The sequence below is a fragment of the Martes martes genome (assembly GCF_963455335.1).
Source record: "Martes martes genome assembly, chromosome: 14".
Lineage (NCBI taxonomy): Eukaryota > Metazoa > Chordata > Mammalia > Carnivora > Mustelidae > Martes > Martes martes.
In genome coordinates this window covers 34,288,580-34,306,415 of record NC_137902.1, presented here as the reverse complement: position 1 = coordinate 34,306,415, position 17,836 = coordinate 34,288,580, and the positions used below count along the sequence as shown (strand labels likewise).

At 40.6% G+C, this 17,836-nt stretch overlaps 1 protein-coding gene and 1 pseudogene across 4 annotated transcripts in view; one reads left to right on the top strand and one right to left on the bottom strand.

The window, feature by feature from the left end:
* IDE (insulin degrading enzyme) overlaps positions 1 to 17,836 on the bottom strand; it is a 109,169-nt gene that overhangs the window by 84,826 nt on the left and 6,507 nt on the right. The window lies entirely within an intron of this gene.
* LOC308355229 (large ribosomal subunit protein eL39-like) lies at positions 13,911 to 14,067 on the top strand (annotated as a pseudogene). The gene has a single exon. The product of its transcript is annotated as a large ribosomal subunit protein eL39-like (transcript).

Below are 17,836 nucleotides of genomic sequence, written 5' to 3'. Positions count from 1 at the left end.
CATGTGGACTATTTTGAGCTGAAGGCAATTAAGACCCTGCAGGCTCAGGGTGCCTGGGTGGCTCAGTGGGTTAAAGCCTCTGCCTTCAGCTCAGGTCATGATCCCAAGATCCTGGGGTGGAGCCCCACATCAGGCTCTCTGCTCAGCGGGGAGCCTACTTCTCCCTCTCTCTGTCTCTGCCTGCCTCTCTGCCCACTTGTGATCTCTGTCTGTCAAATAAATAAATAAAATCTTAAAAAAAAAAAAAAAAAGACCCTGCAGGCTCTAGAGAAATTATGGTCCCTCCTGTAACTACCTAGAAGAATCTAAATTGGGGGTCTTCCCCAGAAGTAGAGTTATTACCAGAGATAAATTTTATCTGAGTGACTCATATGTATGGGGGCCAAACACTTAGTTATCAAACATCTGTTGTTCTTACCGCCCTGTGAACTGCCCTCCTCCTCTTTGAGGCCCCAGGCCTCATGCCACTCCCTAGCTCCGGATGGCAATTTCACCTTTCTGTCTTTGAACCTCTCTCTCATCTGTGTATGGTTCCTATATATACAAAATTAAATTTTATTTTCTGTTACTCTGTCTCATGTCAATTCTTAGACCAGCTAGAAGAACCTCTGAAGGATAGAAGAAAATTTTTCCTCCCTAACATGTACACAGAAAACCCCAAGAATCTCTGACAACCTCCATTTCTGGATGGTTAATAATAGGTCATGGCAACCACATTCAGCTTCAATAAACAGAAAAGGCCATGATGAATTAGAAAATCACATTTTCAAAGATACTAGAGAGTTATAGAAGAAAGGAGGATTGGATGAACGCAAATCCAGAGATAGTCAAGTCCTCTGGGGTGGGCTTGACGACCATCTCCAGCCTTCTTCTCTGGGTGCATTTGCTAATTTTGAATGCAGACTGAAGATCACACTTGGCCTAAGAAGAAGAACTCTACTCAGGGAAGATAATCAAGGCTTTGGTGGGTGCATGAGTTAAGTGTGACAGATTAAAGGCTCAAGATGCCCCAAATCCACAGCTGATTTTTGTCACAGATTTTCTGAGCTATCACTACATATCCACCAGAATGGCTAAAATGAAAAAGATGGAAAATACCAAGTGCTACAGAACTTATAGGGTAACCCAAATTCTCATATACTGCTGGTGAGAATGGAAATTGGTACATCCATTTTCTTAAAACTGGCAGTCTAGGGGCACCTGAGTGGTGCCATCAGTTAAGCATCCAACTCTTGGGTTTGGCTCAGGTCTGATCTCAGGCTCGTAAGATCGAGCCTGGCATCAGATTCCACATTTAGCACAAGTCCACTTGGATTTCCCCCTCCTTTCCCCTTTACCCCTCCTCCCACATGGGTGCTCTCTCTCTTCAACAAATAAATAAAATCTTTAAAAGATGGCAGTCTATACTAAAACTGACAATATGACATAAAAATTCACAAATGAGATATATACCTGAAATAAGTGCATTTATATGTTACAGCAATACGATGTACAATAGCCAAAACTAGAAATGATCAAATGTCCATTAATAGTGAAAAGACATGCTGTGATATATTCACACAATGAAGTAATATACAACATGAAATATACAAAATGAAAAGCCTAGAACAAGGCTCAATAAGGATGAATCTCATTAACATAAGGTTGAGTGAAAGAAGCTTTATGCAAACGCTGTATCCTCCCACTTATATAAAGTGCAAGAACAAGTAATATCAAGCTAAGCCTTTTGTCAAGATAGTGGTTTCCCTTGGGGTCAGGGAGCAGTGATTAGAAGTAAGCATGAGGGAAGCTTCTGGGACACTGCTCACATGTCAGGTTATACAGGTATGTTCAGTTTGTGAAAATTCATCAACCTGAACACTTATATTTCAATTAAAGGTTTTTTAAAATCGGGGTGCCTGGGTGGCTCAGTGGGTTAAAGCCTCTGCCTTCGGCTCAGGTCATGATCCCGGGGTCCTGGGATCCAGCCCCGCATCGGGTTCTCTGCTCAGCGGGAAGCCTGCTTCCCCTTCTCTCTCTGCCTGCCTCTCTGCCTACTTGCGATCTGTCAAATAAAGAAAAATCTTTCAGTTTTTTAAAATAGAGCTTTTAAATTTTTTTAAAAGGTTTTATTTATTTATTTGACAGAGGGAGAGAGAGATCACATGTAGGCAGAGAGTCAGGTGGGGTGGGGGGCGGTGGGTGAGCAGGCTCCCGCCGAGCAGAGAGCCCGATGCGGGGCTCAATCCCAGGACCCTGAGATCACGACCCGAGCTGAAGGCAGAGGCTTAACCCACTGTGCCACCCAGGCACCCCTACAATAGAGCTTTTAAAAATACCAAACATGGGGCACCTGGGTGGCTCAGTCATTAAGCGTCTGCCTTCAGCTCAGGTCATGATCCCAGGGTACTAGGATCAAGCCCCACATTGGGCTCCCTGCTCCACAGGAAGCCTGCGTCTCCCTTTCCCACTCCCCCTGTTTGTATTCCCTCTCTTGCTGTGTCTCTCTCTGTCAAGTAAATAAAAAATAAACAAAAATAAAAATAAAATAATAAAAACATCAAACATAATAAAATAAAGGAGGAAGCAGATACACGAATTACTCAAGGCTAATATCATCATGCACAAAAAGTCATCTTGGAAATGGTGCCACATGGAAACTGAGAAGTAGCTCTCCAGATCAAACAAGTGCTAAGCTAAGAAGGCTCACTAAGAAACAATAGTCCAATTAATATGATAATTATCTAACCCTTCTCAGGTGTGTCTTGAGACAACTATTTGTGTTGATGTCATCTTGGCCAGAAGAAATAGGAGGCCTGTATAAGTACAGCATGAGTCAATTTAACTAAATCAATAATAAAGTATAATGTTAAATATTTTAACTCAAGTCTTTAGTCACTAAGTATGATATGAAAACTAGCTTTGGAGTAATTACTTATTTAAGATCTCAGTTAAGATTTAAAAATAAAACTTGATACTCCCAGCAACCAAGAGTGACAAGCAATGAATATAATCCAAATTTTAAAAATGATCAAACTTTAAATAAATGTTCCCCTCAACAATTTTCAACATTTACAATCAAACAACTTCTAACTCAGGAGAATTAGACATGTTCTTTATTTTAAAACAAAACAAAAAGAATACTATATAAAGTTAAAATTTCTTGGGCAGATGGGTGGCTCAGTGGGTTAAATGTTGGACTCTTGGTTTCAGCTCAGGTCATGATCTCACAGGTCATGAGATCAAGCCCCAAGTAAGGCTCCCTGCTCAAAGGGGAGCCTACTTGGATACTCTCCCTCTGCCCCTCCCCCCACTCAATCTCTCTCTCTCAAATGAATAAATAAATCTTAAAAAAAAAAAAAAATGTTATGTGATGTGGAGTGCCCAGTTGGGTGTACGACTCTTGGTTTTGGCTTGGGTCATGATCTCAGGGTCATGAAATCAAGCCCCACATTGGACTCTGTACCCAGCAGAGAGTCTGCTTGAGATTCTCTCTCTCCCTCTCTCTCTATCCCTCTCCCTGTGCCCTCCCTCCCTCTCTCTCAAATAATCTTTAAAAAAAAAAAGTAATGTGAAGTGTTCATATGAGTCTGTTAAACTTGACAGAGATAACTAAAATTCCATCAGACTCGAGCAGCTTTCATAGCATTTCTCCTGTAAAATAGGTATAAAACAAAATGAAACAAACTTCATCAAGGCACAGTGTCTGGTACATATGAGGCATTCACAAATGGTATAATCATCATTATTATGGTCCCACAGGGGTGATATGCAAACAGACCCACCTCAGTAACCACCATGTTATTACCAGCGTTCTTATTATACACTCATGCAAATTCCAGTGGTATGGTGTCATCTCTAGAGGTCAAAACATTCACTGGACAGGCTGGTAATAGCATGGTACTTTATAAGACTATCAGAAAAACAGGTAAATAATTATCCCTTTATAATTGCTATAGGCAATCCACTGTTTATGGCTGTGGTTCTCAACAGGTGACAATTTTGTGGGACATGTGGCAATGTGTCACAAATGAATTATCACAACTGAAGGGTGAAACTGGTCACCAGTGAGCAGAGGCCAGAGATGCTGCAGTGCACAGCACAGTCTCCACAACAAAGAATTATCCAGCCCCAAATGTCAACAGGGCCAAGGGTGGAAGACACTAGTTTATAGTTCTGAATTTACCATCCAAAAATAATGGATGAGAACCACTGCAACCAATTCAATCCACTTAAAATAAAACCAGGAGATAGCCTCATCAAAACAAAGAAAGCTGGGGCTCCTGGGGGGCTCAGCACTTAGGGGTCCAACTCTTGATTTTGTCTCAGGTCATGCTCTCAGAGTCCTGGAATCGAGCCTGCCTCAGGCTCTGTGCTCAGTGGGGAGTCTGCTTGAAGATTCTCTCTCCCTCTCCCTATGCTCCCCTCCCCATTGCTCATGCTCACAGGTGCTCTCATCCTCTCAAATAAATAAGTAAAATCTTTTAAAAAACTACACAAAGTTGAGAAGGTATTGACATTTTAGCATAAGGAAAGAAAAGGAACCACACACCAGTAGAAGACAATGTTGCTCAGAAATCAAAATTTATTAGCACTAATGGGGATTTTGAAGCTACTTAGTTTGATGTCCAGTAAAGAGTCCCATGCAAAGTAACCCATTCAAGCTAACAAAACCAATCTGTGCCAAAGAGGGCTTTACCTCAGATCTTATGACCGCTAGACAGAATGACTATTCCACTATACTACACTGCCCCCCACCCCCAGAACAGAATTACAGAGCAAATAAGACATTCTGTCACCAGATGGCAGTCTGGAGTACAAACTCAGAACCAGAAATCTAGGGGTGCCTGGGTGGCTCAGTCCTTAAGTGTCTGCCTTAGGTTCAGGTTATGATCCCAAGGTCCTGGGATCAAGCCCCACATCAGGCTCCCTGCTTGGTGGGAAGCCTGCTTCTCCCTCTTGTGTTCCCTCTCTTGCTGTGTCTCTCTCTGTCAAATAAATAATTAAAATCTTTTAAAAAAATAGAGAGAGAACCAGAAGTCTAGCTCACTGATACTCTCCCAGGGTACCTGGATGGCTCAGTTGGTTAAGCGTCCAACTCTGGATATTCATTCCTGTTTTGTGGAAAATTAGTTGACCACAGAGTTGACAGCCCATTTCTGGATTTTCTATTCTGTTCACTGACCTATGTGTTTTTGTGCCAGCACCATATTGTCTTGGTAATTACAGCTTTGTAATAGAAGTCCGGAATCATGATGCTTTTAGATTTGCTTTTCTTTTTCAGGGTTGCTTTGGCTATTCAGGGTCTTTACAAATTTTAAGGTGGTTCAATATTTGCAAATCACTCAACATGATATATACCACACCAACAAAACAAAGAATAAAAACCATATGATCATCTCAATCAATGGATGCAGAAAAAGCACTTGACAAAAATTCAGCATGTTTATAATAAAAACTCTTAACAAAGTGGACTTAGTAGGAAGATACCTCAACATAATAAAGGCCATATATGAAAAACCCTCAGCTAACATCATTTACAATGGTGAAAAACTGAGCTTTTCCTCTAAGATCAGGAATAAGACTAGAACGTCCACTCTTGCCTCTTTTATTCAATTAGCACTGGAAGTCCTAGACACAGCAACACTAATAATAAAATGACAGAAAGAGAAACAGTCCACAAATTCAATGTAAACCCATGAAAATACCAATAGTATTTTTCACAGAACCAGAACAAATAATATTAAAATTCGTATGGAACCACAAAAGACCCAAAACAGCCAAAGCAATCTTGAGAAAGAAAAAGCTGGTGGTATCACAATTCCAGAACTCAAGATATACTACAAAGTTGTAGCAATCAAAACAGTATAGTACTGGCACAATAAAAGACACACAGATCAATGGGACAGAAGAGAGAGCCTGGAAGTAAACCTATGCTTACTTACAATGGTCAATTAATCTACGACAAAGGAGGCAAGAATATACAACAGGAAAAAGACAGTCTCTTCAAATGGTGTTGGGAAAACTGGACAGCTACATGCAAAGGAATGAAAGTGGACCACTGTCTTACACCACACACAAAAATAAACTCAAAATGAGTTAAAAACCTATATGTGTGACCTGAAACCATGAAACTCCTAGAAGAAAATATAGGGAATAATCTCATGAACATTGGCCTTAGCAATGTTTTTCTAGCTATGTCTCCTCAAGCAAAGGCAATAAAAGCAAAAATAAACTATCAGAACTACCCCGAAATAAAAACCTTTGCAGAGCAAAGGAAGCTATAAATAAAATATAAGGCAACCTACTGTAGAGAAGATATTCACAGATGATATGTCCAATAAAGAGTTAATATACAAAATATAGGGATGCCTGGGTAGCTCAGTCGGTTAAGCCCTTGCCTTTGGTTCAGGTCATTATCCCAGGGTCCTGGAATGGAGTCCCACATCGGGCTCCTTGCTCAGTGGGGAGCCTACTTCTCCTGGCTGCCACTCCCCTTGCTTGTGCTCTCTCTCTCACAAATAAACAAAAACTTAAAAATATATATATATATACAAAATATGAAGTTATACAACTCAACACCAAAAAACCAAATACAAAATTTAAAGATGAGCAGAGAACTAAACAGACATTTTTCCAAAGGAGACATAACAGATGAAAAGAGTCTCAACATTACTAACCAGCAAAGAAATGAAAATCAAAAACCACAATTAGGGGGTGCCTCAGTGGCTCAGTTGGTAAGTATCTGCCTTTGGCTCAGGTCATGATCCCAGAGTACTGGGATCGAGCCCTGCATCAGGCTCCCTGCTCAACGGAGAGTCTGCTTTTCCCTCTTGTGCATGTTCTCTCTCTCTCAAATAAATATATAATCTTTAAAAAATCCACAATGAGGGGTGCCTGGGGGGCACAGTCAGTTAAGCATCTGGCTTTTGATTTCAGCTCATGTCATGATCAACCCCCACATTGACTATGTGCTCAGGAGGGAGTCTGCAGGAGATTCTCTCTTCCTCTGCCCCTTTCCCTGCTGTCTCTCCTTCTCTCTAAAATAAAAAAAGAAAGGGGAGGGGGGCCTGGGTGGCTCAGTCGTTAAGCATCTGCCTTCAGCTCAGGTCATGATCCCAGGGTCCTGGGATCAAGCCCTGCATCTGGCTGCCTACTCAGTGGTAAGTCTGCTTCTCCCTCTCCCACTCCCCCTCCTTGTGTTCCTTCTCTCGCTGTCTCTCTCTGTCAAATAAATAAATAAAATCTTTTTTTTTAAGATTTTTATTTATTTATTTGACGGACAGAGGTTCCCAAGTAGGCAGAGAGGCAGGCAGAGAGAGAGGAAGGGAAGCAGGCTCCTCGCCAAGCAGAGAGCCCAATGCGGGGCTCGATCCCAGGACCCCAGGATCATGACCTGAGCCGAAGGTAGAAGCTTAACACACTGAGCCACCCAGGTGCCCCTAAATAAATAAAATCTTAAGTTAAATTAAATTTTAAAAAACCCACAATGTGGGCGCCTGGGTGTCTCAATGGGTTAAAGCCTCTACCTTCAGCTCAGGTCCTGCAGGACTGAGTCCTGCATTGGGCTCTCTGCTCAGCGGGGAGCCTGCTTCCCTCTCTCTCTCTGCCTGCCTCTCTGCCTACTTGTGATCTGTCTTTCTGTCAAATAAATAAATAAAAATCTTTTAAAAAATAAAAATAAAAATAAATAAAATAAAATAAAAAACCCACAATGGGACAGCACCTCACATCTGTCAGAATGTCTAAAATCAAAAAGAATTAAGTGTTCAAAAAAATGAATTAAGTGTTGGTGAGGATGTACAGAAAAAGGAACCCTCATGCACTGTTGTTAGGAATGTAAATTGGTGTAGCCACTGTGGAAAACAGTACGTAAGTTTCCTCAAAAAATTAAAAATAGAAATACTGGGGCGCCTGGGTGGCTCAGTGGGTTAAGTCTCTGCCTTTGGCTCAGGTCATGATCTCAGGTTCCTGGGATCAAGCCCCGCATTGGGCTCTCTGCTCAGCAGGGAGCCTGCTGCCCTTGCTCTCTCTCTGCCGACTTGTGATCTCTCTCTGTCAAATAAATAAATAAAATCTTAAAAAAAAAATAGAAATACCATATGATTCAGTAATTCCAGTACTGGTTAGTTACCCAAAGAGAATAATAAAAAGATATACACACATACACACCCCACACCAAAGAAGATATAAACACTCCCATGTTCACTGCAGCATTATTTACAATAGCCAAGTTATGGAAACAATCAAAATGTCCACCGATAGATGAATGGATAAAGAGATGATGTGTGTATATATATGTGGAATTTAATGGAATATTACTCAACCATAAAAAAGAATGAGATTTTGCCATTTGCAACAACACGGATAGACCCTGAAGGTATTATGCTAAGTGAAAATAAGTCTGAGAAAAACAAATATCATATAATTTCATTTATATGTGGTATCTAAAAACAAACAGCCAGCAGAAACAGACCCATAAATACAGAGAACTGATGATTGCCAGAGGGGAGGCATGTCAGGTGATGCGCAAAATAGGTGAAGGAGAGTGGGGGAAACAGACTTCCAGCTATGGAATGAACAAGTCACGGAGATGAAAGGTACGGCACAGGGAATATAGTCAATGGTATAGCACTGTGTTGTACAGTGACAGACAGTAGCTACACTGTGGTTAGCAGAGTATAAGGTATAGACTTGTCCAATCACTGTGTTGTACAACTGAAACTAATGTAACATTGTGGGTGAACTATACCTAAAAAATAGATGTGAATAATAAAATGTTAAATTATAACATTATACTCTAGCATACTATTACACTCTGTTTCAAAGTCTATAAAAATATCCATAATAAATTTAAAAACTTTACCTCATTTAAAAAATGTAGAATATACAGCAAATGACTCTTACAGGACAAGGTTTCACTTATGTGAAATGCTTTATTTCTTTATAATGCTAGGAGTAAGCTACTGCTTTACTCCAGAGTTTACTAAATCTAAAGCTCTTCAATTCTATAAAATTAACTATCAGGATTTTAAATGCACTCAATTCCATGTTACTTTAAAACAAATAAACATTTGCTTTACTTATCTGATCATCTGTCTTCCCCAATAGAAGGATGGGGATTTTTGTCTCTTGTTTATTCTTATATCCACAGCACTTAAATTAATGCTGACACATACTAGTTGAACAGTAATTTTTACTTTTGATTTATAATTCATGTAAAAGTAGATCTTGGGATGCCTGGGTGGCTCAGTCAGTTAGGAGTCTGCCTTTGGCTCAGGTCATGATCCCAGGGTCCTGGGATCGAGTCCCACATTGGGATCTCTGCCCAGTGGGGAATGTACTTCTCCCTCTGCTGCTCTCTCTCTGTCAAATAAATAAAAGCTTAAAAAAAAAATCCATTCCTAATTAAACACAAATAAAATGAAAACTAATGCTAAGTGAATAGTAATAAAACTAATCACAGTGGGATTTCCAAAATGTTAAATAAAAACAATTTTCTGTGAAAACAAAGACAAGACTAGAATCCAGTGGAAGTAAGCCTTTGTAATGTAGAGCTCTTTTCCACCACACTGTCCTTTCCCTTATGTCTGATCCCTTTTCAAACCGCCTTAGCTCTTATGAATAACTCAGAAACACAAGAAATCTTTAAAACACACTCTTACCTCTAATAGCCTTATAATAGGAACAGACACACAATACTACTTACTAGCTACACTGACAAACTGTGAACAAAAACTAAATCGAGTTTATGACTAGGGCTCTCACTACTTCCAGGAGTCCATGTCTCTGGACAAATTCGTCCAACAAACAGTAAACTCTTACTATGTGCCAGACACTGTGCTAGGTGCCAGCAATACCATGATAGGAGACCCTTCCTTCTTCAGAGGTTCTGGCTACAAATAGAACTCTAGAGATCCTAAAATAGCCTGTGGAGTTGGGCAAAGAATCACCATGTTAAATGAACTGGAACCCATTCTCCATACTAGACCCTGGGAGCATTTCTTAAAAATCCAAACTTTTTTTTTTTTTCCAGCTGCTGGTATTAACAGCATAGAGAAAAATGTGAGAACTTAGAGCTAGAAGGATCCCTTCTTCAAATGAGGAAACTGAGGCCCAGAGTTTTTAGGATCATTTACCTTTTTTAAAATCTTTATAAGCAACTGCCCTTTTAAATCAATACCTATCTTAAATAAATCTTTATTCTTTCAACGTTACCCTCTTCATCTATATCTTCACATCCACTTTCTCCAGGCCTTCCCTTCAGAGTTATTCTCCTCCACTAGCTTCTTCCTCTTAGCCACCAGTACTAAGGTGGCTTCCATACTTCTGCTCAACCCTGCTCTTTCCAGGTACTACCTATTTTCTCCAACTCAATACCAACATTTTTTTCAAAGTCACTCTCTAGGGCCCCATGAAACTTGGCTTCTATTCCTTCCCCTTTATTTGCAGGTTACCAATGAAATGGTCTCTGGTCTTTTCCAAGGCCCCAGTCTGCTTAAAACCTCTCTGGCTGGGGACACCTAGGTGTCTCAGTAGTTGGGCATCTGCCTTCAGCTCATGATCCCCAGGTTCAGGTCATGATCTCCAGGTTCTGGGATCAAGCCCCAAGTCAGGCTCCTCACCCAGTGGGGAGTCTGCTTCTCCTTCTCCTCCTCCTCCTCCCCATCCCACCACCGTCCTGCTCCTGCTTCTATTTCTCTCTCAAATCTTTTTTTTTTAAGATTTTATTTATGAGAGAGAGGGAATACAAGCAGGGGGAGCAGCAGGCAGAGAGACAAGGAAGCTCCCCACTGAGCAAGGAGGACCCTGGGATCATGACCTGAGCCAAAGGCAGACACTCAACTGACTGAGCCACCCAGGCACCCCATAAATAAATAAAATCTTAAAAAAAAAAAAAACCCTCTATGGATGGACACTTCTAATCATTCTGCTTTTGATATTATCTTCTGCCTCTCTAACCCCCAACCTCTCCGACTCTGTTTCCTCATCCCTAAATGTCAGTATTCCTCAGGGTGTAACTTGGGCCCTCTGTATCTCTACATAGGTATTTCCCAGATACCCATCCATCTCAGTGTCTTCGACGATCATCTCTACACACAACTATCTGATGTAGGAAATCAGCTCAGACCTTTTTATCAAGGTCCAGCCGTATTTCAAATGCTTCAAACCTTCCATTAACTACTCAGCAATAGCTCCAGATTCACTATCACCAACTCACCACATACCATGTATATCCCTTCCAAAGCCTTCTTGTTCTGACTTCCCCATCTCCGCTACAGATGCCAAACTATCTCTAAGGAGGTAAAAAATATAAAGTTCTTGAGTGAGCCCATTTGGATTCACTTCTGGCTAAGCCACTCACTAGTGCATCCCTGAGCAAGCTGACCTTTTTGAGACTCATTCTCCTTATCTGAAAAAAAGAAAAGAACCACAATACCTCTCTCAGAGGTAAAAACATAGGGGAAGCTCCAAATATAAGGCAAAACACACAACAGGCATTCAATAAATGTGAGCTACTACATCTTTTATGGTTCACATTAACAGCAACACCAAGAGCCTCACAGCTGAGTCCACTTAGCCTTCACTGCAGCTTAGTCTTGTTCTAGGCTCTGGACCCATTTCCTATCCTTAAACAGTGGAAATTTTAGACACTCCTGTTCAAGACTCATCAACCAGGTTCTGAACTTTAAACTAAATTCTTTCCTTAACTACAATCTGCAAGCTGAATCACCATTTTGGTTCTGAGTATTTAAGGACTGCTCAGTCTTGTCCACTGCCCTGAGGGACCCTGGGTCACCTACCTTCCTGATAGTTAACAGCTAACTACAAGATGGTTAAGAGTGTCTACAAGACTGCCCCACCACTGCACCTGACCAACCTGTTCTTGGTATGACTTTAGAACACCAGCCCCCCACCAGCCAGGGCCAACATCTCACGTAACTGGACTTCTTCCCTCTGCCTGGAGGTGAATCTCCCCACAAGAGCCTTCCCTACCCTGGTGGCCCTCCTAGTCACGTCTCATCTTGGCACTCATCTGAAAGTCACTCAGGACCAACACCTTAGGCCTCTTGGATTCTTCCATCTCCCCCCATACTCAATCAAAGCTGCTGAAATCTTCTTTCACACACACCCTCTGCAGACACTCTTCTTGTTATATACACTTCTTCTTTATTCTTTGTCTCTGCCTGCATTTTAACTGTGCCTCCAAAAAACAGCTAGATTTATCATAAAAAAAACACAGTTTTCATATGTGACTGTACTGCTCAAAAGGCATCAGAGATTCTCTACTTCCTATAGGATAAGATCTACTGTCCCTTGATTATATTCCTTCTAAAATATCCTCTCTTCCCCTTCTCTGCTCATCCAAATTTTTTATTTCCTTCAAAGACATTTACTCAAACCCTATGCTCTCTGTGAAGCCCTCCCTATCAATCAATGGTAGAAGAGCATTCTGAGCAGAGGGAAACCAGTGTAAATAATCTAAGACTGAGTCAAGTAAATAGACCAGTGTGACTAGAATGGGGTGAGAGTGATTATTTTGGAATCAAGATCAGAGAGGTGATGTGAGGCCAGGTCCCACGGGGCCTTCCTGGCTATTATAAGGATTTTGTCTTTAAATATGAGCAAAATGGGGATCAACCACAAGGTTTTAAGCATTCACTAGCAAACATATAGGATTTGGATTTCAAAAAGATCATGCTACCTATGGTGACAAAAGAAAGGTACACAGACAGAGGCAAGTGCAGAGCAAGGAAACTGATTAAGAGGCTATTACAGTATTTTGGTAAAAGAGTGTGATCAGAACCAGGGTGGTGGGGCGCCTGGGTGGCTCAGTGGGTTAAAGCCGCTGCCTTCGGCTCAGGTCATGATCCCAGCGTCCTGGGATCGAGTCCCGCATCGGGCTCTCTGCTCAGCAGGGAGCCTGCTTCCTCCCTTCTCTCTCTACCTGCCTCTCTGCCTACTTGTAATCTGTCTGTCAAGTAAATAAATAAAATCTTTAAAAAAAAAAAAAAAAAAAAGAACCAGGGTGGTGGCAGGCAGAAGTGGTCCAAATCTGAATGCATATGCTGACTGATGAGGGATATGAAAACAAAAAAGGAGTTAAGGATGACTCCAAGTTTTTAACCTAAACAAGTGTAAGAATAGAGATGTTAATCACTGAGATGGGGGAGAAGATGGTGGGAGGAGCAGGTTTTGAACATGGTAAGTTTAAGATATATATTGGTCATCCAAAGGAAATGGTAAGTAGGAAGTTTATTACCTAAATCTGAAATTCAGGGGAGAGAGGTACATTTGGGAACTACTGGAATACGGATCAGGTGGGTTTCACAAAACGTTAGTGATGATAATTGCTCTGTAATTGCTCTGCCTCATATGATAGCCATGAGCTACATGTGACTTGAAATGCAGCTAGGGTGACTGAAAAACTGAATTTTTAATTTTCATTAATTTACATTTAAATAAGCACCTGTGCCTCAAGGCTACAGAATGGACAAAGCATATATAAATAATATTTAAAGCAATGTGATTGAATGAGAACCCTAATTGAGTGTAGGCAGAGAAGATGTCCTAAGAGTGGGTACTGGGGCATGCCAACACCATGGATTATTTGTGATAGGAGGAAAAAAAAAAAGTGAAACAATCCAAATCTCCATCAACAGAACAGAAAAATAATTACTGGCATATTCACATAAGACTGCCATTCAGCAGTGAACGCATATATCTATGTGAGTCCCAAAACACGGCTAAGTGGAAAAAAAAAAAAAAAAGTAACTCAGAGAAGAAAATTTCCATGAAGATCAAAAGCAGAAAAAACTAAAAAGTACACTGTTTAAGAATATATTCACTTCTAAAAAAAAAAAAAAAAAGAATATATTCACTTCTATTTTTGCCACCATCCTGGTGTGTGTGGCTGACCGTTCTTCACCATGTCCTCTCACAAGACTTTCAGAATCAAGCGATTTCTGGCCAAGAAACAAAAGCAGAATCATCCCATTTCCCCAGCGGATTCAGATAAAAACTGGTAATAAAATCAGGTACACTGCCAAGAGGAGGTGGTGGAGAAGAACCAAGTTGGATCCATAAGGTAACACACATCATGAGACAACACATGTAATTGGCACACATATTTAAGGGGCATGAAGGTCGTGTGTTCCTATCCTATTACTCCTGTAAACATCCTTCCTACCTGGCCAACAGACATGTTTTATCAGGGAAATGATTTTTCTGTCACTACACCTCTATACCAGGAGGTTGGTTAAGTAATAAACATAAGAACTTTCAGCTGGGAGAGGGGTGGGGGGGGACTTAATCACTTCCTCAAGAAACAAGAAAAGTCTCAAACAGACAAGCTAATCTTACACCTAAAGACCTAGAGGAGCTGGAAAAAGAACAGCAAATAAAACCTAAATCCAGCAGCAAAAGAGAATAATAAAGATAAGAGCAGAAATCAACAACACAGAAATCATAAATGCAATAAAACAGATCAACAGAACTAGGAACCGGTTCTTTGAAAGTATTAATAAGATTGATAAATCCCGGGGCGCCTGGGTGGCTCAGTGGGTTAAAGCCGCTGCCTTCAGCTTGGGTCATGATCCTGGCGTCCTAGGATCGAGCCCCACATCGGGCTCTCTGCTCGGCAGGGAGCCTGCTTCCTCCCTTCTCTCTCTGCCTGCTTGTGATCTGACTGTCAAATAAATAAATAAAATCTTTAAAAAAAAAAATTGATAAATCCCTAGCCAGACTTAGAAAAAGAAAAGAGAAAGGACCCAAACAAATAAAATCATGAATGAAAAAGGAGACATCACAACTAACACCGAAGAAATAAAATTATATGAGATTATTATGAGCAAGCATATGCCAACAAATTAGGTAATCTGGAAGAAATGCATAAATTCCTAGGAACATATCAATGATCAAAACTGAAACAGGAAAAAATAGAAAACCTGAACAGACCCATAACCAGCAAAGAAATTGAAACAGTAATCAAAAATCTCCCAACAAACAAAAGTCCAGAGTCAGATGGTTTCCCAGGGGAATTCTACTACACATTTAAAGAAGAATTAACAACTACTCTTCTGAAACTGTTCCCAAAAATATCAATGGAAGGAAAATTTCCAAGCTCATTCTATGAAGCCAGCATTACCTTGATCCCAAACCAAAGACCCCATTAAAAAGGAGAATTACAGACCAATATCCCTATTGAATATGGACGCAAAAATTCTCACCAAGATATCAGCTAATGGATCCAACAGTACATTAAAGGATTATTCACCACAAGCAAGCGGGATTTATTCCTGGGCTGCAGGGGTGGTTCAATATCTGCAAATCAATCAGTGTGATACACCACATTAATAAAAGAAAGGACAAGAACTATATGATCCTCTCAAAGATGCAGAAAAAAGCATATGACAAAATACAGCATCCTTTTTTTTTTTAGTATTTTATTTATTTATTTGACAGAGGGAGGGAGATCACAAGTAGGCAGAGAGAAAGGAGAAAGCAAACTCCCCGCTGAGCACAAAAAGCCCGACGCAGGGCTCGATCCCAGGACCCTGAGATCATGACCTGAGCGGAAGGCAGAGGCTAAACCCACTGAGCCACCCAGGCGCCACCTACAGCATCCTTTCTTGATAATAACTCTTTGCCATGCAGGGATAGAGGAAACGGGCCTCAATATCATAAAAGCCATATACGAAAGACCCACAGCGAGTCTCATCCTCAATGAGGAGAAACAAAGCTTTCCCCAAAAGTCAGGAACACGACAAGGATGCCCACTCTCACTACTGTTGTTCATCATGGTACTGGAAGTCCTAGCCTCCACAACCAGACAACAAAAAGAAATAAAAGGCATCCAAATTGGCAAAGAAGTCAAACTTTCACTATTTCATGCATTTCTATACACTAACACTGAAGCAGAAGAGAAATCAAGGAATCAATCCCATTTACAATTACACCAAAAACTATAAGATACCTAGGAATAAATCTAAGCAGAGAGGTAAAGGATCTATACCCTGAAAACTATAGAACACCTATGAAAGAAATGGAGGAAGACACAAAGAAATAGAAAAACATTCCATACTCATGGATTGGAAGAAGAAGAAATATTGCTAAAATGTCTATGCTACCCAAAGCAATCTACATATTCAATGCAATATGCAATACATATTCAATGCAATCCCTATCAAAATACTATCAGCATTTTTCACAGAACTGGAACAAATAATCCTAAAATTTGTATGGAACCACAAAAGATACCAAATAGCCTAAGTAATGTTGACCAAAAAAACCCAAAGCTGGAGGCATCACAATTCCAGGCTTCAAGCTGTATTACAAAGCTGGAATCAACAAGACAGTAGGGTATTGGCACAAAACAGACACATAGGTCAATGGAACAGAACAGAAAATCCAGAAATGGACGTCAACTCTATGGTCAACTGATCTTTGACAAAGCAGGAAAGAATATCCAATGGAGAAAAGACAGTTTCTTCAACAAATGGTGCTGGGAAAACTGAACAGCAACACGCAAAAGAATGAAGCTGGACCACTTTCTTAAATCATACACAAAAATAAATTCAAAATGGATGAAAGACCTAAACATGAGACAGGAAACCATCAAAATCCTGGAGGAGAACACAGGCAGCAACCTCTCTGACCTTGGCTGCAGCACCTTCTTTCTAGACACATCTCCAAAGGCAAGGGAAACAAAAATAAAAATGAACTATTGGGACCTCATCAGGATAAAAAGCTTCAGCACAGCAAAGGAAACAGTCAACAAAACTAAAAGGCAACCTATGGAATGGGAGAAGGTATTTGCAAATGACTTATCAGATAAAGGGCTAGCATCCGGAATCTATAAAGAACTTATCAAACTTAACACTCAAAAAGCAAAAATCCAGTCAAGAAATGGGAAGAAGACATAAGCAGACATTTCTCCAAAGACAACATACAAATGGCCAACAGACAGATGGAAATATGCTCAACATCACTCGCCATCAGGGAAATACAACTCAAAACCACAATGAGGTACCACCTCACACCTGTCAGAAAGGCTAAAATTAATAAGGCAGGAAATGACAGGTGTTGGTGAGGATGCAGAGAGAGGGGAACCCTCTCAACACTATTGGTGGGAATGCAAACTGGTGCAGCCCTTGTGGAAAACAGTATGGCGGTTCCTCAAAGTTAAAAAAGAGGGATGCCTGGGTGGCTTAGTGGGTTAAGCCTCTGCCTTCGGCTCAGGTCATGATCTCAGGGTCCTGGGATCAAGTCCCACATCGGACTCTCTGCTGGGTGGGGAGCCTGCTTCTCCCTCTCTATCTGCCTGCCTCTCTGCATACTTGTGATCTCTGTCAAATAAATAATTAAAATCTTTAAAAAAAAAAAAAAAGAACTACCCTACAATCCAACAATTGCACTACTAGATATCCACCCAAAGGATACAAACATACTGATTCCAAGGGGCATATGCACCCCCAATGTTTATAGCAATGTCCACAATAGCCAAAATATGGAGAGAGCCCAGATGTCCATCGACAGAAGAATGGATATAGAAGATGTGGCATATTTATACAATGGAAAATTACTCAGCTATCAAAAAGAATGAAATCTTGCCACGCAAAGACATGGATAGAACTAGTGGGTATTACGCTAAGCAAAATAAGTCAATAAGAGAAAGACAAATATCATAGGATTTTACTCGTATGTGCAATTTAAGAAATAAAACAGATGAACATAAGGAAATGGAAGGAAAAATAAAATAAGATGGAAACAGAGGGAAGCAAACCATAAGAGACACTTAACTCTAGGAAACAAACTGAGGTTTACTAGAGGGGAGGTGGGTAGGAGGATGGGGTAA